Source organism: Ochotona princeps, chromosome 2 (genome assembly GCF_030435755.1).
Source record: "Ochotona princeps isolate mOchPri1 chromosome 2, mOchPri1.hap1, whole genome shotgun sequence".
In the NCBI taxonomy this organism is placed as follows: Eukaryota; Metazoa; Chordata; class Mammalia; order Lagomorpha; family Ochotonidae; genus Ochotona; species Ochotona princeps.
The window spans coordinates 19,404,077-19,420,850 of NC_080833.1; the positions used below are offsets into that span (position 1 = coordinate 19,404,077).

The following is a 16,774-nucleotide window of genomic DNA, read 5'->3' on the forward strand; positions in this document are numbered from 1 at the left end:
AGTTTGGATGGCAGCCTGACTGGATTAGGGACTGGCTGGAAACCTGGAAAGGTATTATCATGAGGTATGTCTGTGAAATGCTCCTAGATGGGATTAGCACTGGGGTCTGAGTGGCCTAGGTGGAGAAGGCTGGTCTCAGTGGAGGCAGGCACCGCCAATTGGCTGCAGCCTGGAGAGAATAAATTCTGAGTGATTGCTCCAAGCTCTGAGTCCTGAGACAGTCGGCTCCTGCCTTGCATGTCACTTGGCTGGTGTTTGGACTCTACGACATACTCCAGCAGCTGCCCACACTTGGGCTTTCAGCTTTTACAGGAGTTCTACCCTCCGGCTCCCTGCTTCCAAGGCTTTGGATTTGGACTGAGCTACGTTCCTGGCAACCCAGAACCTCCAGCCTCCAGATGGTCCACAGTGGGACATCACAGCTGCCATGATTTCGTGAGTCTATTACCCCCCTAATATCCTCTTATTGACCTCTAAAGATCCTATGGATTGTGTCTCTCCATGCAACCCTACTAAGACAGCTGACTTAAGAGTCCCAGTACAAGGGACCATGCGATAGCCTAATGGCTAAATTCTCACTTTGCCTGGGATCCCATATGGGTGCCGGTAGGTGTCCCAGCTTGAGATTTGCTCAGTTATAGCCACTGCAGCCACTTGGGGGGTGGGTGAACCAGCAGAGAGATCTCTCTTGTTCTCTCTCCTTCTTTCTGTAAATCTGTCACCACCTATGACATTGGCATCGCTCTATGGGCACCAGCTCAAGTCCTAGCTACTCCATCTAATTTTTTTTTTAGAGTTAGTGTATTTTTGTTTTTGTTTTTTTATTTTATTTTTTGTTTTGCTTTATTTTGTTTGAGTTAGTGGGTCTGATTCCCAGTTTACATCCTTGATCCCCAGGGCAAGTTGCTTTTAGCTTCTTTACGCTTTTTTTTTTTTAATTAAGATTTATTTATTTAATTTTTGGGGGGTGACAAAAGATGTTTATTTGGTTGATTCAGCCACTCATGTCAAAAAATTAAAAAAAAAGAGGAGTCAGGAATAGAACAGTCAGGCTGGTATGGTCTCCCTGCCTCCCCTGGGGCACAGAGCACCCCCTGGCCCCAGATGCCAGCTTCCAAACAGGGTGCAGGAGGAGAAAGGGGAGACTGGGTTACTTCTTGGCCACCTCTGCCTGGGCTGCTGCCAAGTCGGCCTCCTTCTGGGCAGCCAGGAAGGCAGCCCATTCCTTCTGGAAAGCCGCCAGCTCCTCGGCTCTGAGGTCCTTCACCACCCGAATGCCCACGGATCGGGCAGAGCCGATGATGGAGCGGACCACTGAGGACAGGGGCACGTTCAGCAGGGCGAAGGCGTCATCCTTGGCCTTGACCCGCGCAATCTCATACACGTGCTTCAGAGTCACTAGGCCTGCCACCTCCTTTCCTGTTTGCCGGGCTCCCTTTTCAATCCCAGCTGCTGCCTTCAGGAAGCAGGAGACGGTGGGTGGTGGGTTGACCTATCTTGATTTCAAATGACCTGTCAGGCTTCACAAAGATCTTGGTGGGCAGCGGAATGCTTTCCTTGATGTCCTTGGTCTTCTCGTTGAACTCCTTGCAAAACTGGTTGATGGAAACGCCTCACTGCCCCAAGAGAGGGCCCGGGGGGGCCCGGACATGGCCTGGCCGGCCCGCACGATGGTCCTGATCACATCTCCAGCCTCGGGCTTTCTGAGGGCCCGAGAGACCCGGCTCAGTTTCGACATGATGCTAGGGAGGCTTTCCGGCTTTAGTTCACTTCAGCGAGTGCCACTCTCTGGGCGCCGCCATCATGGGCCAGAGGTCCATGGAAAGGCAGATGTACAGAGAGGAGGAGAGACAGAGAGGAAGATCTTCCGTCCTGTGATTCACTCCCCAAGTGAGCACAATGGCTGGTGCTGCGCCGAGCTGAAGCCAGGAGACAGGACCTTCATTCTGGGTCTCCCATGCGGATGCAGGGTCCCAAAGCTTTGGGCCATCCTCGACTGCTTTCCCAGGCCACAAGCAGGGAGCTGGATGGGAAGTGGAGCTGCCGGGACTAGAACCGGCGTCCATATGGGATCCCGGTGCGTTCAAGGCGAGGACTTTAGCCGCTAGGCCACACCGCCGGGCCCTACCCAGATGAATTTCTAAGCTCCTGGCTTCAGCATGTCCTGAGCCTGTCTGTCGCAGACATTTGGAGTGTCCAGGAGGTGAAAGATCCCTCTCCACCCCCTCATCCCTTTAAAATAACCACATGTTAAAAACAAAAAAGAAAAAAGAATCAGGTCTGCCCTCTGGCTGGCAGGAACCCAGTTAGTTGACATGACCTAGGGTCTGCATTCACAGGGAGCTGGAAACAGGACCCAGAGCAGAGCGATGACCCCAGACACGCTGATCGGGGACCAGACATGCTAACTATTTCCAACACTATGCCACATGCCCCCGGATCCTTGCAAAAAAATGTTTTAAATCACAGGACTGCACAAACACAAATGCTGTTCACACCAGACTGATTTCATCCCACGTCTTTCTTCTTCTTCTTCTTCTTCTTTTTTTTTTTTTTTTTTTTGTAATTTATGTATTTGAGAAGGAAAGAGAGGGAGGGAGAGACAGATTTTCCATATGCTGATTCATTCCCCAAATGGTCTCAGTGGCAGTAACTGGGCCAATCCAAAGCCAGGAGCTTCTTCCAGGTCTCCCACATGGGTGTAGGAGCCCAAGCACTTGGGCCATCTTCTGCTGCTTTCCCGGTCGCATTAGCAGGGAACTGGATAGGAAGTAGAGCAACTGGATCTCAAACTGCATCTTTATGGGATGCTGGTAGCCCAGGAAGCAGTTTAACTTGTTATGCCACAATGCCGGCCCCTCTGACAAATTTTCAATTCACCCTTCCCAAAACAAATCCATCATCTTTCTGCCCAAACCAATAGATTATTACAGGGTCTTCCACTCAGTTCTTTTTTCTTTTTTTAATTTGATTTTTTTAATTATATTTTTGACAATCTTTACATAGTTAATTAGGGGAAAAAAGGTTCAAGGGCTCTAGGGAAGGGGTAAGACTATTATTTCTGTATTGTTTCCTTCATGTATCTGGGGTAAAGGGGGAGTATTAAGGGAGAGGCCCCACCCAGTTTCCCACCCACCCCAAGTCCCGGATGTGGGGCATGATCTGAGATACTTGCTCAAGTGGTTTTGATAGTTCACCGGTTATGAATCGCTGCCAATCTCACCACTCTAAGCACGATGAGGTCGTTGAAGAATCCACTGATTGACATGGTCCATCTTAGCGTCTCCGCTTGCCCAGTTTTTCGCTGCCAACATATGGCTGAGGTGGTTGATTGACTTGTTCTGTCTTCTGTCTTTTCTTGGTTAGGGTTCTGAGTCCGGCATTTTGACTGGGGAGATCCCCAAAGAAACTTTGTCTGAGGTGTTCCCAGACCAGATTCTTGTGTGTTCTAGCAAGCACAGGGTCCAGCACAGTCCATCGCCCCAATCAGCTGGTGGTTGCAATTGGTGGGTTGGTTCTGTTTCCAGCCCTGTCTTCCACTGGAACCAATGGGTGTTTGCAGTCCAGCCTGGTTCTGCCCAGCACATACTTGGCCTTCACGTAAACCATGGGAGCTGCAGCCTAGTCAGAGCAACCCACAATAACACCCACCAGGCCCGCCCCTACCCTGGTTTGCCAGTATGTATAGACTAGTCCAGTCTTTCCCACATCCCATTTGGCGCTTGTACATGTCGATGGGTATTGAAGCTTAGTTCCATCTAACCAGCTCAACTATCCAGCCCTCATGGCTGTTGTTGAGTGCTTCTCTGTCTAGCTACCCCAGCCCCTGTCCTAGTTTTCCTGCCGTCCAGTGGGAGTGGTAACCCAAGAGAGAGGAGCCCACTATTTCCCTCCCAGGTCTCTCTCACTCCTGGATTATGCACTGTCCCGGTGATTCTGTGGTTAGACTTGACAGAATTAGCCCCCAGTGCCAGCTGCTGCCAGCCGATGCTGTGGCAAAGTCCAACCAACCCTCACGCACTCTAATTTTTGTTTGCACCAGCCTCCACTCAGTTCTTCACAGTGGCCTCTTCAGTGAGCTAGAATTCAAACTAAAGAACCTGTTTGACCTATTTATTCACCAGTCAGTACCGCCAACTCTCACTCATTTCCTCTCTTTCCCGAGTGGATGGGGCCTAGAGTGTGGAAGGAAATTACTGTAGAACTTTGGGTAAGTGCACCATTTTAAAATGCTAGAAAGCATACAGTGAAAATGCAAGCTCCTTCCTTCCACTTGTCCAAGGACCATCCTGCTCATCACCTAGGGAAGCAGTCATTTCTGTAACTTTTATGCATTTATTTTCATTTTATTTGAAAGGGAGAGAGAGAGAGAGAGAGATCTAGCTCTGTCTAGTGACCCACACAACCAGGGCTGGGCCAGGCTGAAGAATGACTCCTGCGGCAAAGACCCAAGTACTAGAGCCATCACCTGCTACCTCCCTGTGTGCACATCGGCAGGAGGCTGGATGAGAAGCAGAGTAGCCAGGACTAGAATCAGGCACTCCTGGATGGGATGCTGGTGTAACAGGCAGTGACTTAACCACTGCACCACACCTGCCCTAGGAGGTTGCCATATCCCGAACGCCAACTTTCAGAATCTCTTTAAAAATATACATACACGGGCCTGGCGGCATGGCCTAGTGACTAAAGTCCTCGCCTTGAACGCCCCAGGATCCCATACGGTTGCCGATCCTAATCCCAGCAGCTCCACCTCCCATCCGGCTTCCTGCTTGTGGTCTGGGAAAGCAGTCGAGGACGGCCCAAAACTTTGGGACCCTGCACCTGCGTGGGAGACCTGGAAGAGGTTCCTGGCTCCTGGCTCTGGATTGGCACAGCACCAGCCATTGCGCTCACTTGGGGAGTGAATCATCAGATGGAAGAGCTTCCTCTCTGTCTCACTTCCTCTCTGTATATCTGACTTTGTAATAAATATAAAATAAATTTGGAAGGCAAAGTTACAGTGAGAAGTAGAAATAGAGATCTTCCATTTGCTGGTTCATTCCCCAGATGGCCTCAATAGCTACAGCTGGGTCATCTGGGGAGGGAACCAGGATCTGGTAGCACTCTGTACTGCTGATTTTCAAACAAAAATCTTTAAAACAAATTTATGTACTTTGAAAGACAGAGGGAGAAGCACAGAGTGCCTTGATGACCTAATTGCCTTTAAAGGTCCTCCCTCCAAATGCAGTTACCTTGAGGATTAGGGTTTCAATATCTGAAATTTGGGGAGTATAAACATTTGGACTTCAACTCTAGATTCACTTTTTTACATGGATGTCACTTGCTGCAGCACTGTTGGTTCAAGTCTCTGTCCTCTCTCCATTAAATTGCTTTTTCTGCTTTGTCAGAGGCTAGCATGTCTTTTTCTTTTTTTAGAAGATTTATTTATTTTTATTGGAAAGTCAGATATACAGGGAGGAGGAAAGACAGACAGGGAGATCTTCTATCTGCTGGTTCACTACCCAAACGGCCACAACAAGCAGGGTCCTGAGCAAGGAGCTCCAACTGGGCCTCCCAGGTGGGTGCAGGGCCCCAAGCACTTGAGCCAATTTCCACTGCTTTCTCAGGTGCAATGTTAGGGCTCTGAATGTGAGGTGGCGCAGCCAGAACTAGAATTGGCACCCATATAGAATGCTGGCATTGCAGGCAGAGGCCTAACCGGTTATAACACAATTACAGCTCCCATCTCCTTGATTTGCACTACTGAGTCTGACCGTATAGAACCAGGCTGCCTGAAAAGATTGCTTTGGAATTTCTGGCAGATGCTCTGGGCTGGTCAGTCCAAATTAGTTTCTGGGTTTCTTTTCTTTCTCTTTTTCTTTTCTTTCTTTCTTTCTCTTTCTTTCTTTCTTTCTTTCTTTCTTTCTTTCTTTCTTTCTTTCTTTCTCTCTCTCTCTCTCTCTCTTCTCTCTTTTTCTTTCTCCCTTCCTTTCTTGTTAAGATTTTATTTTTATTGGAAAGGCAGATTTTACAAAAATAAGGAGAGACAATAAGATCTTTTATCCACTGGTTCATTCCCCAAGTGGCTGCAATGGCTGGAACTGAGCCAATCTGAAGCCAGGAGCAAGGAACCTCTTCTAGGTCTCCCACATGTGTGCATGGTCCCAAGGCTTTGTGCTATCCTCTGCCACAAGCAGAGAGTTAGATGGGAAGTGGGGGCAGCCATGACATGAACCAGTGCCAATATGGGTGCTGATGCTTGCAGGTGGAGGATTAGCCAGTTGAGCCATCACACTGATCTCCATTTCTGAATTTTTTTCCCCCTTGTCTCCTCTTGTAATATAAAACCTGGTAATATTAAATAATAGCTCACTAGACTTTTCCAGACCTACCTTATGCATTGAGGTGATTCCTAGGGATAGTTCTGACAAGCAAGATATAAACAGAGAGCTGTTGGACTTCTCAAGAACTTTTTAGAAATAAAAATTAGCTGGGGCCTCTCCCTGTTGTTATCTTTTTTTTTTTAATTTTTAAAGATTTATTTATTTTTATTACAAAGTCAGATATACAGAGAGGAAAATCTTCTGTCCCATGATTCACTCCCCAAGTGAGTCGCAACAGCTGGTGCGCGCCGATCCGAAGCCAGGAACCAGGAACCTCTTCCAGGTCCCAAAGCTTTGGGCTGTCCTTGACTGCTTTCCCAGGCCACAAGCAGGCCTCAATAGGGAAGTGGATGGGAAGTGGAGCTGCCGGGATTAGAACCGTCACCCATATGGGATCCTGGCGCGTTTTCAAAGCTAGGACTTTATAGCCGCTAGGCCACGCCGCCGGGCCTTCCCTGTTGTTATCTTGAACATACATATGATGTTTGATGCCAAAGCAGCCATTTTGTAACTACATAGGAAACAGGATTCTGGAGCAGAAAAAAGTAGAGCTGAGTTCTGTTGAGCACCTGAGCTAATGGGAGCAATCATCTGCCTCAGAAATACAACTTCATGCATCTAAGCCACTGCTGGTCAGAGGATGTGCTTCTTGGGGAGTGAGGGTGGTTGATTCTTCCTGGGCCTAGCTGGGTAGAGAAATGGAAGCTCAGCAAGATCAATGAGAGTCGGGGAGTGATTGCAGGTGGAAGGAACAGTGAACACCGGTACACTACCTCAGGATAAGCTTACATTCTCTCCACGTGGCAGTAGAGAGGGAGGATGGAGTTTGGGTTCATGACAATTTGTGGCTTTAGGCAAGACACCTTTGTGTCTGGGCCTTTTTCTCCTTGGTCAGATAAAGGGACTAACTTAATGTGTTTCAACCCTTTTTCCTGGTGACCCAGGTTACGCTTCACAACCTAAACTTGTATATCTGCAAGTCCTCAAGAAAATAAAATAACTCTTTTAAAAAAACTTTAATTATTAGAAAGACAGAGTAAGAGAGAGTAGGACAGACAGAACTCTTCCATATGCTGGTTTATTCCAAATGGCTGCAACACCCATTGCTGAGCCAGGCTGAAGGCAGGAGCTTCTTTGACGTTTCCCACATGAGTGGCAGGGGTCCAAGCACTTGGACCATCATTCATTGCTTTTCCATTTAGCTTTTTGTGTTTTTCTGTTCATATTTGCAAATATTTAAATTTTTATGTTATATTTTACACAAATATCAAATCGAACTTCCTCTCACATTTTAAAAATTTATCTACTTCTTAAAGTGTATTTTATTTTTCTAAAAAACAATGTCACAGAGAAGCAGCTCTTCCATTTGCTGACTTACTCCCTAGATGGCTAAAATAAGTAGGTCTAGGCTAGGCCAAAGCCAAAGGCACAGAAGTATCTCTGTCTCCTTCAGGGGTTGCAGGAACTCAAGCACTTGGGCCATACTCCACTGTTCTTCCAGACACATCAACAGGGAACTGAACAGTGCAGCTGGAGCTCAAACCAGTACTCTGATAGGGGACACCAGGATCACAGACAGTAGCTTTACCTTCCCTGTGCCACAACACCAGCCCCAAGATTCATTCATCTTGACTGCATTCAAATCATTGAACTGGTTGTGTGTTGAACTTCACCACATAAATAAACCACAATGCATTTACCCACTGGCTTACAGAAAGGCAGGCTTTAACTTCCTGCTGTTCTCTCGGGATAGGAAGCAGTGTACATGCCCATATCTCTGCATGCATGTGTGCAACAGTTCCTCTAATGTTAACTCAGAATAGCTGGGTTAGAAAGCAGTAGCATCTCCAATGTGGGGTTGAGTTTGTCTGCTTTTGCTCCAGAGTCTGATTAGGAGATGACAATGGTGGCAGCCAGTGTCTGCCACTGTGGAGCCAGCAATCAGAGGAGAAAGGTAGCTGCGATCACTGACCCCAGTCTTACTTTAACTGTATTTGTCTGCTTCCAAAAGCCAACTTAGAGAACTGGAATTGGTCACTTTAATTAAATACCCATCAGACACAACAATTAATTGCTTCTAGAATATCCCAATCATACAGCCAGCATTTGAATACTACCGAAGACAGAGAGCTCACTATCTTCCAAAGCAGTAGCCCTATTAGGAAGTTCTCTCTCAAATTAATATGAAAGTATCTGTGGGGCTGACAGGTGTGTCTGCTCTGAGATTAACCTTTTGGAGTCTGTTTCTTCTATGTAATAGAGGAAAGGGTAGCTGTGTGTTTCCAGTGGGTCAGCTTGTGTAAATAAGTATGTAAATGCAGAACTGACTCAGTTAATTCCAGAACCAGACACATCTTCAGCCATAGGCAATTTCAGACTAATTTTTTTTTTGTAAATGAATCTTTTTTTTAATTGGAAAGTCAGATATACATAGAGGAGGAGAGACAGAGAGGAAGATCTTCTGTACGACAATTCACTCCCCAAGTGACTGCAACGGCCGGTGCTGCACCAAGCTGAAGCCAGGAGCCAGGAACCTCCTCCGGGTCTCCCACACGGGTGCAGGCTCCCAAGGCTTTGGGCTGTCCTCGACTGCTTTCCCAGGCCACAAGCAGGGAGCTGGATGGGAAGTGGAGCTGCCAGGATTAGAACCAGTGCCCATATGGGATCCTGGCGCGTTCAAGGCAAGGACTTTAGCTGCTAAGCCACGCCGCCGGATCCCTTCAGACTAATTTAAGAGAGAATTATCTAACTGGGATACTTCGAGAGGTTGTGAGCTCTGTCTCTGGTAGTATTCTAGTATGAAGAGAACAGGCATGAACACACAGCAAGTACCTGTTAGGAGACAGTCCATCAATACTAGCTGCAGCAGTTGCTAATCAATGTCCTTAATCTTTTAATCAAGTAAAGTTCCTTCTAACAAACATTTACTAAGTATCTGATATGCACCATGAGCTGTGATGAGCCTCTCCCTACCATTGTCCCCAATACCCTCTGTGACCTTGCTGGCAGAGAACAAAGATGAGGGTTCAAGATTTTTTAAAAGATGGGTTTAAAAATGATTAATTTTCATTTTATTTTGAAGAGGGAGGGGCTACTGTGATTCCTGGCTACTCTGCTTCTGACCTAAACACCTCATAATGTGCCTTGGAAAATAGCAGAGCATACATAGCTCAATTCATTGAGTGCCTGAACCTATATGGGGTACCAGGAATAAGCTCCCGGCTGCTGACTTCAAATAGACTCAGTTCCAGGCATTAGAACCATTTGGGGAATGAGCAAGCAGATCAAAGCTTCTCTGTCTCTGTGTTTCCAACAAATAAAACTTAACATCCCACACAGAGAGATCTACTGGTTACACTCCAAATGCCACGACAGCCAAGGTACAGCCACACGAAAACCAGGAGCTCAGAATTGCATCCAGTTCTCCATGTAGGTGGCAAGGACCAAGTACTTGAGCGTCATCTGCTGCTTTCCAGGGTGAACATTAGCAGGTAGCTATATCGAGAGCAGACAAGCCTAGATTTGAGGCAGGCATTTCAATGTGGGCATTCTAGGCAATGATATAAGCCACAATGCCAAACTTCCATTCCCACCCCATAATCAGGGTGTAATCCCAATAGTGCCTCTTCCTAAATTTGTGACTGGGAACATTGCTCAATTTACCAGGAAGTACTTGTCTCCTGTGACTCAGTGCTCAGTCAACACCACAGCTTGTCTCAATTGTAGTAGTTGAATTAGTTTTGGTGGAGGAAAAAGGAGCCACACTTTTTTTTTTTTAGGTTTGTTTATTTTTACTGGAAAGGTGAAAAAACAAGGAGAGACAGAGAAGGATCCACTGGAGTTGGCCATAATAGCCTGAGCTGAGCTGATCTGAAGCCAGGAGCCAGGAATCTCCTCTGGGTCTCCCACATGGGTGCAGGATCCCAAGGCCTTGGACCATCCTCGACTGCTTTCCCAGGCCAGAGCAGGGAGCTGGATGGGAAGTAGAGTAGCTGGGACTCAAACTGCACCCATATGGTATGCCATGCTTGGAGATGGAAGATTAGCCAGTTGAGCAATAGTGCTGACCCCAGTGGTTTACATTTTTAGATGGACATGAAAAGTCTTGGTGAGATGCATTCACAAGAGTGGGTTCTTACTCAAATGGAGAAAAACACCCTTTGGGAGGTCACAGATACTCAAACACATGATATTAGCAGAATTGGGGGGCAACTCAAAAAATGGTAAATTGGGGCAAACAGTACAGATGTAAAATATAAGGGGGCTCCCAAAAGTTCATGGAGAAAATTGCTTACAAAATAAATATGCATTTGAAGAAAAAAATATTTTGGGCTAGGGCTATACCATAATGCGTAAAGCCCTGGTTGTAATGCCAGCATTCCATATGGGAATCAATTTGTGTCTTGGCTGCTCCATTTTTTTTTTTTAAAGATTTTATTATTATTGGAAAGCCGGATATACAGAGAGGAGGAGGAGAGACAGAGAGGAAGATCTTCCATCCGATGTTTCACTCCCCAAGTGAGCTGCAACGGGCCGGTGCGCGCCAATCCGAAGCCAAGAGCCAGGAACTTCTTCCTAATCTCCCACGTGGTGCAGGGTCCCAAGGATTTGGGCCGTCCTCGACTGCTTTCCCAGGCCACAAGCAGAAAGCTGGATGGGAAGTGGAGCAGCCGGGATTAGAACCGGTGCCCATATGGGATCCCAGGGCGTTCAAGGCGAGGACTTTAACCGCTAAGCCATGCCGCCAGGCCCGACTGCTCCATTTTTTTTTAAAGATTTATTTTTATTAGAAAGTCAGATATACAGAGAAGAGGAGAGACAGAGAGGAAGATGTTCTGTCTGCTGATTCACTCCCTAAGCGGCCACAACGGCTGGAGCTATGCCAATTCGGAGCCAGGAGCCTCTTCCAAGTCTCCCACATGGGTGCAGTGTCCCAAGGCTTTGTGGCATCCTCGACTGCTTTCCTGGGCCACAAGCAGGGAACTGGATGGGAAGCGGAGCTGCCAGGATTAGAACTGGTGTCCATATGGGATGGAAGCACATGCAAGGTGAGGACTTTAGCCGCTAGGTTACCGCGCCAGGCCTGGCTGCTCCACTTCTGATACCCTCTAATTACTTGGGAAATGCAATGAGCAGTGGATGATGGCCAAGTGTTTGTGCCCTGGTCACTCACTTTTCCAGGTCCTGCCCAGCACCATGCCACCATCACCCAATCTTTGTGGCCGTAGGGGTGAGTGAACCAGAAAAATCTCCCACCAGGAACTGCATTTCAAAAGTCCAGTCTAATCTGCCCCAATCCCAGCAGGAGACAGGATTTAGCTAGGTTGAAGTGCCCACACAAAGCTAACCTGTCCCCCACCCACTCCTCCTTTTAATGGAATTCTCCCCACCCCTAGATACCCTCACTGCCCTAAACTATAAAAAGCCCAGCCTGATGAAAGACTGGGCCCCTGCCACGTGGTCACTCCATCCACACAGGCACTCTGTCACCTTCTGTGGATTTATGTTTTCCCTTTGATAATGAATCCGATTTGGCTGTGAATTCCTACCCTGTCTCTCTCTATCTATTGTGTTTCTTAACAGATCTCTTTCTCTCTCTCACTGTGCCTTTTAAATTCAAAAATAGATTTACTTAGGTGAAAAAACAGATTTACTTAAGTGAAAAATCCATGCATAGTGTTGGCACAATACACATTCCATTTAACTTTCTGAAGACCCCCTTGTATACACAGGTTCAAAAGACTTTTGCATTAGAATAAACTTATCTCCAAGTTGGATTTTCCTTGGCCTTTCTGAGGACCCTCTGCAGTGGGAGGTAGAGGCTGTGTTCTAAGACTCTGGGGCTTGGCAGATCTGGGTCTGATTGCCAGTTTACATCCTTGATCCCCAGGGCAAGTTGCTTTTAGCTTCTTTATGCCTTTTTTTTTTTTTAATTAAGATTTATTTTATTGGAAAGGCAGATGTACAGAGAGGGAGGAGAGACAGAGAGGAAGATCTTCCGTCCTATGATTCACTCCCCAAGTGAGCGCAATGGCCGGTGCTGCACCGAGCTGAAGCCAGGTGACAGGAACTTCTTTCTGGGTCTCCCATGCGGATGCAGGGTCCCAAGGCTTTGGGCTGTCCTTGACAGCTTTCCCAGGCCTCAAGCAGGGAGCTGGATGGGAAGTGGAGCTGCTGGGATTAGAACCGGTTCCCATATGGGCTCCTGGCATGCTCAAGGCGAGGACTTTAACCATTATGCTATTGCGCCAGGCCCAGCTTCTTTATGCTTTAACTTATTTTGCAAACTAGGGACTGTACCCAACAGTGTGAATAAAAGCGAATTGTTGCCATCCTGACAGATGACTGCCATACAGAGGAGTCCCTTATCAGAAGGTGAGGACAATGTCTTTCTCCGACTTGGAAAATCCTCCCTTACCTTGAACTTCTTCAGAGAGGAGGTGTGTACCCGCCCCCACGATTTATTTATTTTTATTTGAAAGGCAGTTACAGATCTTCCATGTGCTGGTTCACTCTCCGAGTGGCCCCAATAGTGGGAGTTGGGCCAATCTGAAGCCCCATGCTTCTTCTGGGTCTCCTACTTGCGTGCAGGGGCCCGAGTACTTGGGCCATCCTCGACTATTTTCCCAGGCACGTTACAGGGAACTGCTTTGGAAGTGGCACAGCTGGAACTTGAGCTGGTGTCCGTGTGGGATGCCAGGCTGCAGCCAGAGACTTAAACCTACTGAGGCCTGGTACAAGCCCCAGGATGTGTTTCTATCACACGTGGGATCCGGGCTGGAACAGCCTTGCCTTGCTCAGAGGTACAGCAGTGACTTCCCAGTCTGGCCCATTGACCTGGGGATTCCCAGGGCTCACCAGGATATGGTGTCCCTCCCCCCCCCTTTTTTTCTTTTTAAGGTTTATTTATTTTAATTGGAAAGATTTATAGAGAGAAGAGACAAAGATTTTCCATTCCTAGTTCATTCCCTAAATGCCCACAAAAACTGGGAGCTGAGCTTATCCAAAGCCCAGGAGCTTTTTCCCTGTCTCCTGCGCAGGTGCAGGGCCCCAAATGCCTTTGGTCCATTCTCTGCTGCTATTCCAGGCAATCAGCAAGGAGCTGGGTGGGAAGTAGAGCAACTGGTGGCCTTGTGGAATGCCAGCACTTGCACGTGGGGGCATGGCGCCTGCCACAAGGACCGATTCCTTCTGAAGTTCTTCCTTCAGGCCCAAGTGACACAAGTCTATCTTAGCAGCTGCCCTCCCCTCACCCCCCACGGCGGGAAAGTGTAGACTGAAGCTCCCATCCTGGGGCTCCAATCTAAAGGGGTCCTTACATCCAGAAACACAGAGGAAGTCTTGTGGAGTTCCTGGGACTCCGCGGGCTTCCGGGCGAGTGTGCGAGTGGGTGTCCAGAAGTGGTCTGAGGGAGTCTTTCACGCAGTGATGGAGTGGGTGGTGCGTCAGGGTAACTAATGGCAACCGAGTGGGGCCAGCCTGCTCCGGAGGAGCGCCTCAAGGGCTAAAAACTACGACTCCCAAGATGCTCCGGGGCTGAACTCGACTTTCCCGTCCGCCCACTGGCTGCCGGTCCCTCGAGCAGCGAAGAGGATTGGCCACGGCGGAGCGGGACTTCCCCCACTAGCAGGTTAGTAGGCGCCACCGGCAGCAGACGTTGACCGGGCGCGGGGAGAGGAGCGGGGTGGAGGGGGCGCCCGGCTCGCCATTCTGGAAGCGGCCCGGCGCCGTCTCCGTAGCGTAGCTGCCGGCAGTGAAGCGCGGGGCAGGGGCGGAGACTGCGTGGCGCAGGCGCGGTGCGGGGCTTCTCCTGGGTCCCCAGACAGCTGGAGGAGATAAACAGTGGAGGAGGAGGGAGGGGAGTGCGTGTGTGAGAGCGCGCGAGGGAGTGTGAGTGTGTGTGAGCGCGGGTGTGAGGCGGTGCGCAGGGGCGGGCGGAGGCGCTGTCCGGCCCCGGCCAGGCGCGGGGCGCGGAGCATGGGAAGGGGCTAGAGCTGCCTGGGCCCCTCAGCCCCCTTCCCGGGATCGCGCCCCCACTCCCGGGAGAGGGGCCGGACCCCTGCCGAACGGACATGGGCTCCTGAAGTTGCACCGCTGCTGGTTCGGGGAAGAGACCTGACAGGTACGGGTCGTCGCCGCCGCCCCTTTGCTCTCCTCGGGCGCCAAGGTGGAGACCGGCTCTCGCAAGCTCTGGCGCACGGGCCGTCCGCTGCTGGCCGGCTCCAGCCGTGCCGGCCTGGGGAGGAGTGGGGTGAGCTGAGCCGGCCCCGCTTCGGAGCCCCCGGGGTTCCCGGGTTGTCCTGAGTAGGGGGCAGGCCTCGTTGGGGCGGAGGGCAGAGGGGGCGGAGTCGGCGGGGGGGAGGGGACCCAGGACCGGCCAGGACCCAAAGGTGGGCGTCCCGGGAGGCACTGCCGAGGGAGAGAGGTGGAAGCCGTCCCATCTCGGGATTCTTTTTGCGGAGTTTTTGTTTGACATTTGATCTGGCGCTGGTCTCCGGAAGCTGGGGGGCAGGTGAGAGTGCTGGGAAGGCGGCATTCACCCGACCTGCTGCCTTAGCTGTCCCCTTCCCTTTCACCCCTCACCCCTTTCTCTTTCTGTTTCTCCCTCTCGTGTGTGTGTGTGCGTGTGTGTGTGTGTGTGTGTGTGTGTTGCGGTCAGGCTTCTAGCAGCCGCAGATGCCTTCAAGTGACCCATCCTGGCACTGAATTGAACTTTGCCAAGGTGTTTCCGCCAGGCCATGGCAGTGCCTGGAGAGGGCCTTTGCCCTCTACTCGCTGTCCACTTCAAAGGGGAGTTAGGGAGGGAACGAGCCAGCGGGGTCTGGTGCTTGCTTGCGACTGCAAACTGCCGCGGGACACCCCTTTGCCAGCGCGGTGCTCTCTGGCTTTCTGCCCCTCACGCCGTGTACCGACAGGGAGTCTTGGAGAAGAGTGTCAGGATGGATGACTAAAGTCCCGCAGCCTGGCATGACCGCTTCACTCAGGGTCTTTTATGGCTTCTCGCCTACTGAGACTCATGGTAGCGCAGGCTTGAAAGTTTTGCTCTCAACTTTGGAGTTGAGCAGCCTGATAGGGTGGGTGTCTGTGTCGTCGCTGTTTGTCCCAAGGATGAGGTGTGTGATGGGGTAAAGTGGAAGAAAACCCTTCCGAGGGTACCTTCTGACCTCCAGAGCTGGAGAAGTGCCCACCCAGGCACAGGTGTGTCCACGATGGTCCACACTGAGCGCTGCCCTGGAGTGGCCAGGCTGGCCTCCCTGTGGGAAAGGAGATGGTTTCAGTTCTGACTCTGCCTCATAATTCGTGTGACTTTAGAGGGCTTGAATCGGATCTTTGCTGTGGAACATAGTAAGCAAATGGAGCAAGGAGCAGCTTCTTGGGGCTGAGTTGAGGCAGACAGTGCAGGCAGGACACAACCTCTTCAGTTAAAACCACGCTTGTGCTGCTTAAAGGATGAGATCTTGCTGTCTCGTTACTCTGGTGACTTGGTTGGGCGCACTTAGTTGCAAGTCATATCTCAGTTTGCAGTGCTTTCGAATTAACTCTGAAGAATGGCTGAGTGCCATCCGTGTTTCTTCCTGGGACACTCATTTGCTGTCACTGAGGGAAAGAATGTATGTATTGAGTATTAACGATTTGCCAATTTTGTTGTTAAAGACTTATTAATTTCTTAATTATTTTTTAAAATAATAATTTATTTTTACTGGAAAGGCAGATATGCAGAGATGAGGGGAGAGAGAGAGAGAGAGAGAGAGAAAGATCTTCCATCCAATGATTCACTCCCCAAGCAGCCGCAATAGCCAGAGCTGAGCTGATCAGAAGTCAGGAGCCCAGAGCTTCTTCCAGGTCTCCCACATGGGTGCAGGATCCCAAAGCTTTGGGCTGTCCTCGACTGCTTTCCCAGGTCACAGCAGAGAGCTGCATGGGAAGTGGAGCTGCTGGGATTAGAACTGGATCCCAAAAGGGGTCCCCGCATGTTCAAGGTGAGGACTTTAGCTGTTAGGCTTTCGCGCCAGGCCCAAAACTTCAAAATATTTTGGAAAGCTGAACCTGATTAGGAGCCTCCAGTTCTCCCATGTGGGTAACAGGAGTCCAAGCATTTGAACTGCTTTCTCTCCCAGGCTATAAGCAGGGAACAGGAATGGGGAGTGGAGCAGTCAAGACATGAACTTGGATCAAATAGATTGCAGGTGCTTGCAGGGGAAGAATTAGCCTGTTGAGTCACTGCACGGCCCTGGGATTTATTTTATTTTTATTTGAAAAGCAGTGTATATTACAGAGAGGAGAAACAGAGAGAGATCTTCCATCCACTGGTTCACTCACCAAATGACAACAATGGCCAGAGCTGAGTCCATCTGAAGATAGGAGCCAGTCACGCACATGGATTTAGGAGCCTTAGGACACCAGCCATCCTC

The 16,774-nt window shown here is 49.5% G+C and overlaps 1 protein-coding gene and 1 pseudogene across 2 annotated transcripts in view; one reads left to right on the plus strand and one right to left on the minus strand.

Moving 5' to 3' along the window:
* Positions 1-1,033: 1,033 nt before the first annotated feature.
* LOC101535948 (large ribosomal subunit protein uL11m-like) lies at positions 1,034-1,816 on the minus strand (annotated as a pseudogene).
* Positions 1,817-14,071: 12,255 nt separating this feature from the next.
* WDTC1 (WD and tetratricopeptide repeats 1) overlaps positions 14,072-16,774 on the plus strand; it is a 55,354-nt gene continuing 52,651 nt past the window's right edge. Inside the window, exon 1 of one of the 2 annotated variants that reach the window (XM_058677368.1) lies at positions 14,072-14,484. The gene's annotated coding sequence lies outside the window, so the exon portion shown is untranslated. The remainder of the gene's footprint in view (positions 14,485-16,774) is intronic. The other variant, XM_004592201.2, reaches the window with a different exon arrangement.